The sequence below is a fragment of the Triticum aestivum genome, chromosome 5B (assembly GCF_018294505.1).
Source record: "Triticum aestivum cultivar Chinese Spring chromosome 5B, IWGSC CS RefSeq v2.1, whole genome shotgun sequence".
NCBI classification, from domain to species: domain Eukaryota; kingdom Viridiplantae; phylum Streptophyta; class Magnoliopsida; order Poales; family Poaceae; genus Triticum; species Triticum aestivum.
This window is the reverse complement of record NC_057807.1, coordinates 310,443,953-310,457,449: the sequence shown is the minus strand read 5'-3', so window position 1 is coordinate 310,457,449 and position 13,497 is coordinate 310,443,953.

Genomic DNA, 13,497 nt, shown 5'->3' with positions numbered 1-13,497 from the left:
CGGCCAAGGGGGGAGGCTTGCCCCCCAAGGCAAGTGGAGGCGCCCCCCACCCTAGGGTTTCCAATCCTAGGCGCAGGGGGCCCAAGGGGGGGCGCACCAGCCCACCAGGGGCTGGTTCCCCTCCCACTTCAGCCCATGGGGCCCTCCGGGATAGGTGGCCCCACCCGGTGGACCCCCGGGACCCTTCCGGTGGTCCCGGTACAATACCGGTGACCCCTGAAACTTTCCCGTTGGCCGAAACTCGACTTCCCATATATAATTCTTTACCTCCTGACCATTCTGGAACTCCTCGTGACGTCCGGGATCTCATCCGGGACTCCGAACAACTTTCGGTTTGCTGCATACTAATATCTCTACAACCCTAGCGTCACCGAACCTTAAGTGTGTAGACCCTATGGGTTCGGGAGACATGCAGACATGACCGAGACGCCTCTTCGATCAATAACCAACAACGGGATCTGGATACCCATGTTGGCTCCCACATGCTCCTCGATGATCTCATCGGATGAACCACGATGTCGAGGATTCAATCAACCCGTATACAATTCCCTTTGTCAATTGGTACATTACTTGCCCGAGACTCGATCGTCGGTATCCCAATACCTCGTTCAATCTCGTTACCGGCAAGTCACTTTACTCGTACCGTAATGCATGATCCCGTGACCAGACACTTGGTCACATTGAGCTCATTATGACGATGCATTACCGAGTGGGCCCAGAGATACCTCTCCGTCATACGGAGTGACAAATCCCAGTCTTGATTCGTGCCAACCCAACAGACACTTTCGGAGATACCCGTAGTGCACCTTTATAGTCACCCAGTTACGTTGTGACGTTTGGCACACCCAAAGCACTCCTATGGTATCCGAGAGTTGCACAATCTCATGGTCTAAGGAAGTGATACTTGACATTTGGAAAAGATCTAGCGAAACGAACTACACGATCTTTGTGTTATGCTTACGATTGGGTCTTGTCCATCACATCATTCTCCTAATGATGTGATCCCGTTATCAATGACATCCAATGTCCATAGTCAGGAAACCATGACTATCTGTTGATCAACGAGCTAGTTAACTAGAGGCTCACTAGGGAGTTGTTGTGGTCTATGTATTCACACATGTATTACGATTTCCGGATAATACAATTATAGCATGAACAATAGACAATTATCATGAACAAAGAAATATAATAATAACCATTTTATTATTGCCTCTAGGGCATATTTCCAACATTTTGAAATACCTAGAGTACACATCACATCATCTTTGTCCTTGGCCTTCACATTATTGCTAAAGAAAACAACAGACTTGTCCTTCTTTATGGTTTGGCCCGAGCTTGCTTCATACACCCGTAGGATGTGCTGGATCTGCTCCGCGCTTTCTTTATTTGCCTTGAACAAAATGAGAGAATCATCTGTGAAAACAGACGGGAGATGCTAGGGCATTGGGGCACACCTTGACCCCTTGGATCAGGCTGTTGTCTTCAGCTTTAGTCAATAGACTTGAGAAAGCCTCGGCACACAACATAAAAAGGTAAGGGGACATGGGATCCCCTTGCCTTAGACCTATTTCCGGGAGCACCTCGCCTGTCAAATCCCCATTTATCTTGATTCTGAACTTTATCGTCCTTACACACTTCATAATCAGCTCCACAAATCTTTGATGGAAACCCAACTTAACCATCATAGCCTCTAAAAAGTGGCACTCCACTCGGTCATAGGATTTGCTCATATCTAATTTCACCACCGCATAGCCCTCCTTTCCATGTATTTTGTTACGCATGTAGTGGATGACTTCATAAGCCAGTAACACATTATCTGTTAGAAGTCTTCTAGGCACAAACACACTTTGCGCCAGAGAGATTATCTCAGGCAGAATCCCTTTTAGCCTTTTGGAGAGAATCTTTGCAATGATCTTATAGACCACATTGCAAAGGTTTATCGGACTCATGTTCTTGATGGTGTTTGGATTCTTCACCTTCGATATCAAGGTAATGGAGGTATTGTTCCAGTCAGCCGGCATTGGACCATGATGTCTGCTAGAACTACGTCGGTATTTCCCCAAAGAGGAAGGGATGATGCAGTATAGCGATGGTAGGTATTTCCCTTAGTGATGAGACCAAGGTTATCGAACCAGTAGGAGAACCTCCTCACACCACGTAAATAGCACCTGCACACAAATAACAAATACTCGCAACCCGACGTGTTAAAGGGGTTGTCAATCCCTTCCGGGTACGGCGCTTCAAGATAGGCAAATAACGTGAGGTAAAAGTGGTAGAAAGGATAAATAGATTGCAAAACAAATAAATTGCAGCAAGGTATTTTTGGTTTAACAGATCTGAAAAAAATACAAAGGAAAATAGATCACAAAGGCAAATATGATGAAAAGAGACCCGGGGGCCGTAGGTTTCACTAGTGGCTTCTCTCGAGAAAAATAGCAAACGGTGGGAAAACAATTACTGTTGGGCAATTGATAGAACTTCAAATAATCATGACGATATCCAGGCAATGATCATTATATAGGCATCACGTCCAAGATTAGTAGACCGACTCCTGCCTGCATCTACTACTATTACTCCACACATCGACCGCTATGCAGCATGCATCTAGTGTATTAAGTTCATGGAAAACGGAGTAATGCAATAAGAACAATGACATGATGTAGACGAGACCCGTTTATCTATTGCGGAGATATAGATCTCATCTTGTTATCCTTAGTAGCAACGATAAATACGTGTCGGTTCCCGTTCTGTCCCTGGGGTCAAGCACCGTAAGATCGAACCCACTACAAAGAACCTCTCCCCATTGCAATATAAATAGATCAAGTTGGCCAAACAAGACCCAAATATCGGAGAATAAATACAAGGCTATAAGCAATCATGCACATAAGAGATCAAAGAAGACTCAAATAACTTTCATGGATAAAAACATAGATCTGATCATAAACTCAAAGTTCATCGGATCCCAGCAAACACACCACAAAAAGACTCACATCATATGGATCTCCAAGAGACCATTGTATTGATAATCAAGAGAGAGAGAGAGAGGAAGACATCTAGCTACTAACTACGGACCCGAAGGTCCACAAGTAACTACTCATGCATCATCGGGGAGGCACCAATGAAAGTGGTGAACCCCTCCATGACGGTGTCTAGATTGGGTCTGGTGGTTCTGGACTCTGCGGCGGCTGGAATTGATTTTCATCGACTCCCCTAGGGTTTTCGGAATATTGGGGTATTTATAGAGCAAAAAGGCGGTTCAGGGGGCACCCGAGGTGGGCACAACCCACCGGGGCACGCCTGGGCCTCCTGGCGTGCCCTGGCGGGTGCTGCTCCCCTCGAGCGCCCCCCAGGTGCTTTCTTGGCCCATTGGATGTCTTCTGGCCCAAAAAATCCTCCAGGAGTTTCACTGCGTTTGGACTCCGTTTGATATTGATTCCCTGCAATGTAAAAAACATGCAGAAAACAACAACTAGCACTGGGCACTATGTCAATAGGTTAGTACCAAAAAATGATATAAAATGACTATAAAATGATTGTAAAACATCCAAGAATGATAATATAACATCATGGAACAATAAAAAATATAGATACGTTGGAGACGTATCAGCATCCCCAAGTTTAATTCCTGCTCGTCCTCGAGTAGGTAAATGATAAAAACAGAATTTTTGATGTGGAATGCTGCCTAACATGTTCATCACATTTCTTTACTTTATAGCATGGACATATGGACTTTCATGTGATTCAAAGCAATAGTCTAGTTTTTACATGAAGACTTTAATACTCAAGCATACCAACAAGCAACCATGTCTTTCAAAATATCAACACTAAAGCAAGTTATCCCTAGCCCATCATGCTCAATCATTGATCCATTCATGAAATACACTCGAATATTAGCTACATCCAATGCTCAAATACGATCATACTGCCCCTTAGTTGGTGCTTTATAAGAGAAGATGGAGACTCAAATTCAAAATAAAAATTTCATAAGTAAAAGGAAGGCCCTTCGCGGAGGGAATTAGGGATTTGTAGAGGTGCCAGAGCTCAAAGCTTAAATTGAGAGATAAAAATATTTTTAAGAGGCATACTTTTCCCACCAACGAAAATGACTTGGAGCATCCCAACACTTTCCATGCTAGATACATCATAGGCGGTTCCCAAACAAAAAATAAAGTTTATTCCTTTTTCCACCATTACTTTCACTTTCCATGGCTAGCCATATCCACGGGTGCCCTCCATACCAACACTTTCCAAGGAATTTATTATTTGACAACATAAAGTAAATTCATTATTCATTTCGGGATTAGGCATCCCTAGTACCTTTGCCGTACTCTCGTGCATTGACAAGTGAATAAACACTCATCGTGAGAATAACACATCTAGCATGGAAAATATTGGCTACCCTTTACCGCTTCACGAGCGGTAGAGCACACAAAAGAGAAATTTATTTTGAACATTAGAGATGGCACATGCAAATTTGATTAGAACGGCATGGAAATACCGCATATAGGTAGGTATAGTGGACTCATATTGCAAAACTGGTTTAAAGGGTTTTGGATGCACAAGTAGTGATCATACTTAGTGCAAAATGAAGGCTAGCAAAAAGATTGAGAAGCGACCAACCAAAAAGCGAAAAATCTCGCACCCAAGCATTAATCATAAGTAACACCGGATAATGCACCATAAGTAGGATATACATTTCAATTCATAACTATTGACTTTCGTGCTTGCATAGGGAATCACAAACCTTAACATCAATATTCTTACTAAAGCACAATCACACATCAACATGACTCACATATCATATCGTCATATCTCAAAATTACTAAGAACCAAGTTTATTTTGTCCAATGATCTTCATGAAAGTTTTTATTATATCCTCCTTGGATATCTATCACTTTGAGACTATTTTCATATGTTGCTTTTGATAAGCTCAAACAAATATAAGTGAAGAACATGAGCATAAATTTTCTTTCTCTCAAAATAATCTAAGTGAAGCAAGAGAGAATTTATTAAAAAATTACTAACTCCCAAACAAATCTAAGTGAAGCATGAGAGCATTTCTTCAAAATTAACAAAGCACACCGTGCTAAAAAAGATATAAGTGAAGTACTAGAATAAATCCATGGCTCTAAAAATTTAAGTGAAGCATAGGAGCAAGCATAACATAAATTTTGGCTCTCTCAAAAAGGTGTGTCCAGCAAGGATTCAACACTTAAAACACAAAGCAAAACAAGCAAAGACTCATATCATACAAGACGCTCCAAGCAAAACTCATATTATGTGACGAATAAAAATATAGTTTCAAGTAAAATAACGATGGTTGTTAGAAGAAAGCGGGGATACCACTCGGGGGCATCCCAAGCTTAGTTGCTTGCTACTTCTTTGAATATTATCTTGGGGTGCCTCGGGCATCCCCAAGCTTAGCATTTTGCTTATCCTTATTCCTCCATCCATCATAAGATAACCCAAAACTTGAAAACTTCAATCACACAAAACTCAAACAAAACCTTCACGAGATCTGTTAGTATAAGAAACCAAACCACTACTATAAGTACTGTAGCAAAACTATTCTTATCTTTTGCATTATATCTACTGTATTTAAAATTTTATATGGCAAAAACTCATCAAAGAAAACCATAGAATCATCAAAACAAGAACACAACGCAAAGAAAACAGAATCTGTCAAAAACAGAGCAGTTTGTAGCAACCTGAATATTTCGAATACTTCTGTAACCCCAAAAGTTCTGAAATAAATTGGTGGACGTGAGGAATTTTCCTATTAATCTTTTGCAAAAAGAATCAACTCAAAAACACGCTTCTAATAAAAAGGACAAATAATCTTGTGAGCGCAAAAGTTTCTGTTTTTCAGCAAGATCAAATAAACTTTCACCCAAATCTTTCCAAAGGCCTTGCATGGCACAAACACTAATTAAAACAAAAAAAACACAACCATAACAGTAGCATAATTGTGCTATCACTCAAGAACAGGAAGCAAAAAGCAATAAATAAATAAATTTTATTCATTGGGTTGCCTCGCAACAAGCGCTATCGTTTTACGCCCCTAGCTAGGCATAACACGTAGGATCTAAGTGTTGTCATCTTTGGTTCTAGATCCACAAGATGCCCTCATGATTGATTCATATGGTGGCCTAATTCTTGTTCTAGGGAAGTGTTCCATTCCCTTCCTTAGTGGAAATTGAAATTTAATATTGCCTTCTTTCATATCAATCACGACATCAATAGTCCGCAAAAACGGTCTACCAAGAATAATTGGACAAGACGGATTGCAATCAATATCAAGAACAATAAAATCTATGGGAACATAATTCCTATTCGCAAGAATAAGAACATCATTAATTCTTTCCATAGGATTTTTAATAGTAGAATCCGCGAAGTGCAAATTTAAAGAGAATTCTTCTATATTGGTAAGACCAAGCACATCACATAAAGATTTCGGAATTGTAGAAACACTAGCACCCAAGTCACATAAAGCAAAACACTCATAATTTTTGATCTTGACTTTGATAGTAGGTTCCCATTCATCATGCAATTTTCTAGGAATTGGAACTTCTAATTCCAACTTTTCTTCAAAAACTTTCATCATGGCATCAACAATATGTTTAGTAAAAGCTTTATTTTGTTCATAAGCATGTGGTGATTTTATCATGGATTGCAACAAAGAAATACAATCAATCAAAGAGCAACTATCATAATTAAAGTTTTTGTAATCCAAAATAGTGGGCACATCACTAGTTAAAGTCTTGACCTCTTCAAACCCACTTTTATCAATTTTTTCAACAAGATTTTCACCCTCCGAATCATAGGGACACCTTCTAACTAAAGTTGTTTCTTCTCCAGTCCCTTTTTCATCAATCTTAAATTTACTAGACAAGGAATCAATAGAAGAAACACCAATCATTTTAAAATCTTCATCACTTTTATCTTCTAGCGAGATTCATTTAGCGGCCATTTGATTCACTAAAGTGGCTTGTGCATCGGATATTTTCCCTAACAAACTGGAGCAAAAGCATATTTAGATTGAAGATTGCAAACTTCTCTACTAATATCATCAAGTTGTTTCGTTATAGCTTCTAACACAATGGAGTGTTCCTTAAGTTCTTCAGTAAAATATTTTTATGCTCAAATTGTGTAGTCATATATTCCTTAGTACTTTTCTCAATTTCAAGAAAAATATTTGGATAAGGAACATCATAATATTTTCTTTGAGGCATCATGACTGTGCAAACAAGAACGCACACAAAAAAACAGATCTGACGAGAAAACAGCGAACGAAAAAGATGGCGAATAAAACAATAAATTTTTGTGAAGTGGGGGAGAGGAAAACAAGAGGCAAATGGCAAATAATGCAAATTGCAAGGAGATGAGATTTGTGATTAGGAACCTGGTCGATGTTGAAGATCCTCCCCGGCAATGGCACCAGAAATTCCTTTTGATGTCTGCTAGGACTACATCGGTATTTCCCCAAAGAGGAAGGGATGATGCAGTATAGCGACGGTAGGTATTTCCCTTAGTGATGAGATCAAGGTTATCGAACCAGTAGGAGAACCTCCTCACACCACGTAAACAACACCTGCACACAAATAATAAATACTCGCAACCCGACATGTTAAAGGGGTTGTCAATCCCTTCCGGGTACGACACCTCAAGATAGGCAAATAACGTGAGGTAAAAGTGGTAGATAAGATAAATAGATCACAGAACAAATAAATTGCAGCAAGTTATTTTTGTATTTTTGGTTTAATAGATCTAAAAAAATGCAAAGGAAAATAGATTGCAAAGGCAAATATGATGAAAAGAGACCTGGGGGCCGTAGGTTTCACTAGTGGCTTCTCTCGAGAAAAATAGCAAACAGTGGGAAAACAATTATTGTTGGGCAATTGATAGAACTTCAAATAATCATAATGATATCTAGGCAATGATCATTATATAGGCATCACATCCAAAATTAGTAGACCGACTCCTGCCTGCATCTACTACTATTACTCCACACATCGACCGCTATGCAACATGCATCTAGTGTATTAAGTTCATGAAAAACGGAGTAATGCAATAAGAACGATGACATGATGTAGACGAGATCCATTTGTCTATTGCGGAGATATAGATCTCATCTTGTTATCCTTAGTAGCAACGATACATACGTGTCGGTTCCCCTTTTGTCACTGGGATCAAGCACCGTAAGATCGAACCCACTACAAAGCACATCTTCCCATTGCAAGATAAATGGATCAAGTTGGCCAAACAAAACCCAAATATCGGAGAATAAATACAAGGCTATAAGCAATCATGCATATAAGAGATCAAAGAAGACTCAAATAATTTTCATGGATAAAAACATAGATCTGATCATAAACTCAAAGTTCATCGGATCCCAACAAACACACCGCAAAAAGACTTACATCATATGGATCTCCAAGAGACCATTGTATTGATAATCAAGAGAGAGAGGAAGCCATCTAGCTACTAACTACGGACCCGAAGATCTACAAAGAACTACTCACGCATCATCGGAGAGGCACCAATGGAAGTGGCGAACCCCTCCATGACGGTGTCTAGATTGGGTCTGGTGGTTCTGGACTCTGCGGCGGCTGTAATTGATTTTCGTTGGCTCCCCTAGGGTTTCTGGATTATTGGGATATTTATAAAGAAAAGAGGCAGTTCAGGGGGCACCCGAGGTGGGCACAACCCACCAGGGCGCGCTTGGGCCTCCTGGCGCGCCCTGGTGGGTGCTGCTCCCCTCGAGCCACCCCCAAGTGCTTTTTTGGACCATTGGATGTCTTCTGGCCCAAAAAATCCTCCAGGAGTTTTGCTGCGTTTGGACTCTGTTTGATATTGATTTCCTGCGATGTAAACATGCAGAAAACAACTCGCACTGGGCACTATGTCAATATGTTAGTACCAAAAAATGATATAAAATGACTATAAAAGGATTGTAAAACATCCAAGAATGATAATATAACAGCATGGAACAATCAAAAATTATAGATACATTGGAGACGTATCAGACCACCATTCAAGAAAGCCAAGACTTCTCTTGTGATCTCCTCCCCTATGTAGTGCCAATAGTGCTTGTAAAATAAGGCGTGCATGCCATCCTCTCCTAGAGCCTTCAAATCCCCAATATCCTTAAGAGGTGCCTTCACCTCATCTGCACTAAACTCTGCCATCAATGCAGAATTCATCTCCTGAGTTACCCTCCTCTCAATGGTTTGCAACACAGCACTGTGATCAGTTTTGCCCGTCGACCTGAAAAGCTGAGAGAAATAGTTAGTGATAACCTCCTTCTTCTCTTCCTCCTTCACCGCCCAACTCCCATCCTCCTTCTTTAGTTTTCCAATTTTGTTTATTCTCCTCCTTTCCTTTACCCACGCATGATAAAATGAGGTATTTCTATCTCCCTTCATCAACCAGCTAGTGTGCGCTCGCTGCTTCCAAAAAAGCTTCACCTGGTCCTCCAATCTCTCCGCTCGGTATCTAGCCACTTCCTCTCCTTGCTCACTGACATATGTCTCCACCACTCTACCTCTTTATTTGCTTTCTTTAATCTTTTCTCCAGACTACCAAGTATGTTTTCGCTCCAATGTGGAGTTTCCCCGCCACATGCTTCAGGCCATCCTTGACGCAGCAGGCCCCACCACCTGTGGCCTCTCTCCATGCTTCCTTTACCAACTTGTCATAGTTCTCCTCCTCCAGCCATCGAGCCTCGATTTTGAAAGCATGACTCCCACCCTCCCCTTTCTGCCCTCCTTCTCTAGGTCTCCTTCTCTCACTCTCCTCCATATATAATTATTGGCCCGTGGTCAGAGTGTCTCTGGTCCCCATTCACCACCCTAAAATCTTCAAAACGATTCCTCCATCCCTCATTCGCTACGGCTCTATCCAACCTCTCCTAGATGTAATTTCCCATCTGTGATAGTTGTTTTGCCAAGTAAACCTGTCACCCTCAAAGCCAAGATCCTCCAGGCCACAGAAATCTAGAGCCTGTTTGAACTTATCCATGCATGCCTGGCCTTTCTCTCTTCCTCCCTCTTTCTCTTCAGCAAGAAGCACGTCGTTAAAATCTCCCACGCACAACCATGGCAGTGAGACTTGGTTGTGAAGAATCCTCATCAGCTTCCACGTCAAAAATTTATTCTCCGCCCTCGGCTCCCCGTACATGCCGGTGAACCTCCACTTGAAACCGTCCTCCTCTCGGATCTCTAGGTCGATGTGAAACCTAGAGAGATTGCGCAACTCCACTTGTAACCCTCTCCTCCGAAACACAACCACACCCCCACTCTTTCCTTCACTATCCCTCGCAACCATGCATGGAAAACCCAACATCCAATTAAACCTCTCCATTATTTTCCCTGGAAGCTTTGTTTCGGACACAAACAAGATGTCTGGGTCCTCGGACTTCTGGATGTCCAGGAGTCCGCGAACTGCCGGGGGGTTTCCCAACCCCCGGCAGTTCCAAGTCACAAGCTCCATTGGTTCCTGCAGGGCTGTACTGTCAGCCCCACAAACTATAAATGTTCTGATTCTACCTCCACATTGATTTCGATCCCCCTTTGCCTCTTGGTTCTAATCTCCTCCTCCAAACCACCCTCCACCTCCATTGGCGTTAACTCACGTTTTGTACCCACCACCTTTGTGCTCCTCCCCTCCATCTTCCCCTCTTCTCCATTCCTTCTAGCCTTCTTATATGTTTTTTCTCCTCCATTCTGGCCATCCACCCCTTTTTTTATTCTCCTCACTAACTTCTACTCATGATCCCCCCTTGCCTTCCCCATCTTCCACTTTACTCGATCCTCTCCCCCCTTCAGCTCCTACGCCTTTACTTATCAAGATCACACTCCCCTCCTCCCCTCCCTGTTTCTCCCTACCATGATGTTCCCCTTTCTCACCCTGGGCTACTTCCTGCACTTCTATCTCATCCACCCCCATTTTTTCTTCTTCCTCAAACATCAGCTTCTTTTGGTTTTGTATAATGGTTTTTGGTGCTGGGAGCTTGAGGGGCTCGTGACTTCCCTTTCTTCTCCTTTATTTTTTCTGCACATCCTCCTTCCTACGCCAGGACTCCGTGTCACTCCTTGTCCAGCTTATCCTCCCACCTGAGCTGTAGCTTCTCGCTGTCCCCCCACCACGGCCACCATTGCACTGCCCCATGTCCTCTTCCCCTAATGATCTCTTCACATTCAGTGGCATGTTAGCCTTCATATCCCCACTATACAATTGCTTCTCACCACTTTTTAGTCGATAATTGCATTCTTTATCTGTGTGACCAATGATGCCACATGTGTAACAGAAGTTGAGCAGGAATTCGAATGTAAATGGGCACCACTGCCCTTTTTCTTTTCTTTCTCCCCTCATCTTCAGCCTCCTCCCCCATCTACTCATCTTCACTGTCCTCCTCCTTCTTCCTCCTCCCCATTATTGTCATCATCATTTGTTATCCTGATTTTGATGTTGCGCATGAGAGGTTCGCGAACATCCAGTTTCACCTTTATCCTCATGAATACTCCAATCGCCATATCTTCCCCATCCACGTCCACTTTGAGACACTCACCCATAGCCTCCCCAATTTGTTCTCTCGTCTCCCTATTCATCATTCCAAGGGGGATATTGGATACCCTGACCCATATTGGGAAGAACCTGAATTCATACTCATCCAGCATTTTACTCTCTACAAAATCCTCAATGACAAGTAGATCCTTTCCCACCAGCCAAGGTCCATTCTCCAATGCTTTCCTCTTCCCCGATGCCTGGCCAAAGGTGAACAAGAACACATTCCTCTGCGGTTCCTTACACACGGTACCCTCTGTCTAGCACCAAATCCTGCCCAATGTTTGCACAATTCCATCTACATATGCAGCCTTCTCCAAAATCACTTTCCCAATGGCTTGATTTGGGTTTACCTTCGTGTTGTTTATCGCGCTGCCAATCACCACACACTTCTTCTTCTCTGCTATCTGCAGTTTCTTGAGCAGGGCCTCCACTCCTTCCTCTTCCGGAACCTTCCCCTTCTCCTTTGCTGATGCCATTTCGGAGGTGTATTACGACCCCAAGCCACGAGCTCCCGAGGAAGGCTTTTGGTGGATGGGGAGGCACTCACGCTCCTACAGCTCTCCGGCAGTCGGACGGATCCACACAGAGAAGCAGAGCAAATTTTGGATCTGCGCTTCCTCACCGCTCTCACTCATGAAACTAGCCGCGCAAGACACAACTACTCGGAGCCAAACACATGAGGCGCACGGCGGCACGGGGATGGCGGACGAGGAGACATGCGTAGGGCCGGGAACTAGCTTGGGCTCAACCCAATATAGTAAATCGGCGATGAAGCCCGAACCCTAACTATATCGCCCACGCGTCGCCGCAGGGTACCTATCTGTCACACAGGGACACACCAAGCCTGTGTCATGATTTTAGTTCAGGTCGGTCCCTTCACGTTTGGGAGAGGCCATTCGAGAGAAGCTTCCCGGGCGCAGCCCATTACAAATCAAACCGCTATATCTTTACGCCCTCGCCGCTGGCACTTATTACAAGAGAAATGCCACCTGTGAAAAACACGACCCCAACATTGCCCATCTACCCCGACACATCGTTGCTTCATGCGTCTTGTCCAGCCGCCACCGCCCTTCCCGATGTCATGCAGAGAGGTTAGCCGACATCGCTACCCTGCTCCAACATCGGGATCGTCGGCCTTCACCCGTCCATCTGCTGCTCCCGTGATGCTGCACATCCTACACATCTAGCCTCCATACTAGTCCGATCTTGACACCCAGCTCCAGTCTAGTCGTCTTTGTCCAAGCTCTTGCCAAGGCAAGCACCTTCTATCCTTTTATACTTCTCCTACGTACTCTTCTTTCCAGTTTGGCATGTGATGCAAGTTCTGGAGCATGTCATGTGTAAGATCTATGCTACATTAGAGAGTGAAAATAAATACTCTATCCATGTAGATGATCTATGCTACATTGAGAGTGTAATGCATATATATATATATATATATATATATATATATATATATATATATATATATATATATATATATATATAGGTGGGGGGAGGGAGGCAGCCATGGTGTGCCCCAAGGTGGCCGGCCGGCCCCCTTGGGCGCCTGCCCTATGGCGGCCCCCTTTCCTTGTTTGGTGCCTGGGAGAAGGCAGGAGGGGGTGGCGCCCCTCCCTTTTTCTCATGCGGGAGAAAAGGCAAGAGGGGCTAGCCCCTTCCCTTTCCTTCCTTATGGCCGGCGGCCTAGAGGTGGATGCGCACCAGCCCCATCTGGGCTGGTGTGTACTCCCTCGTTGGCCTGTTTGGCCCATTAAACTCCCGGTCTTCCTGGAACCCCTTCTGGTGATCCGATGACTACCGGATTCACTCCGAAACCTTTCTGGTGACCAAATAGCATCGTCATATATATCAATCTTTACCTACAGACCATTCCAGAGCTCCTCGTCATGTCTGTGATCTCATCCAGGACTCCGAACAACATTCAGT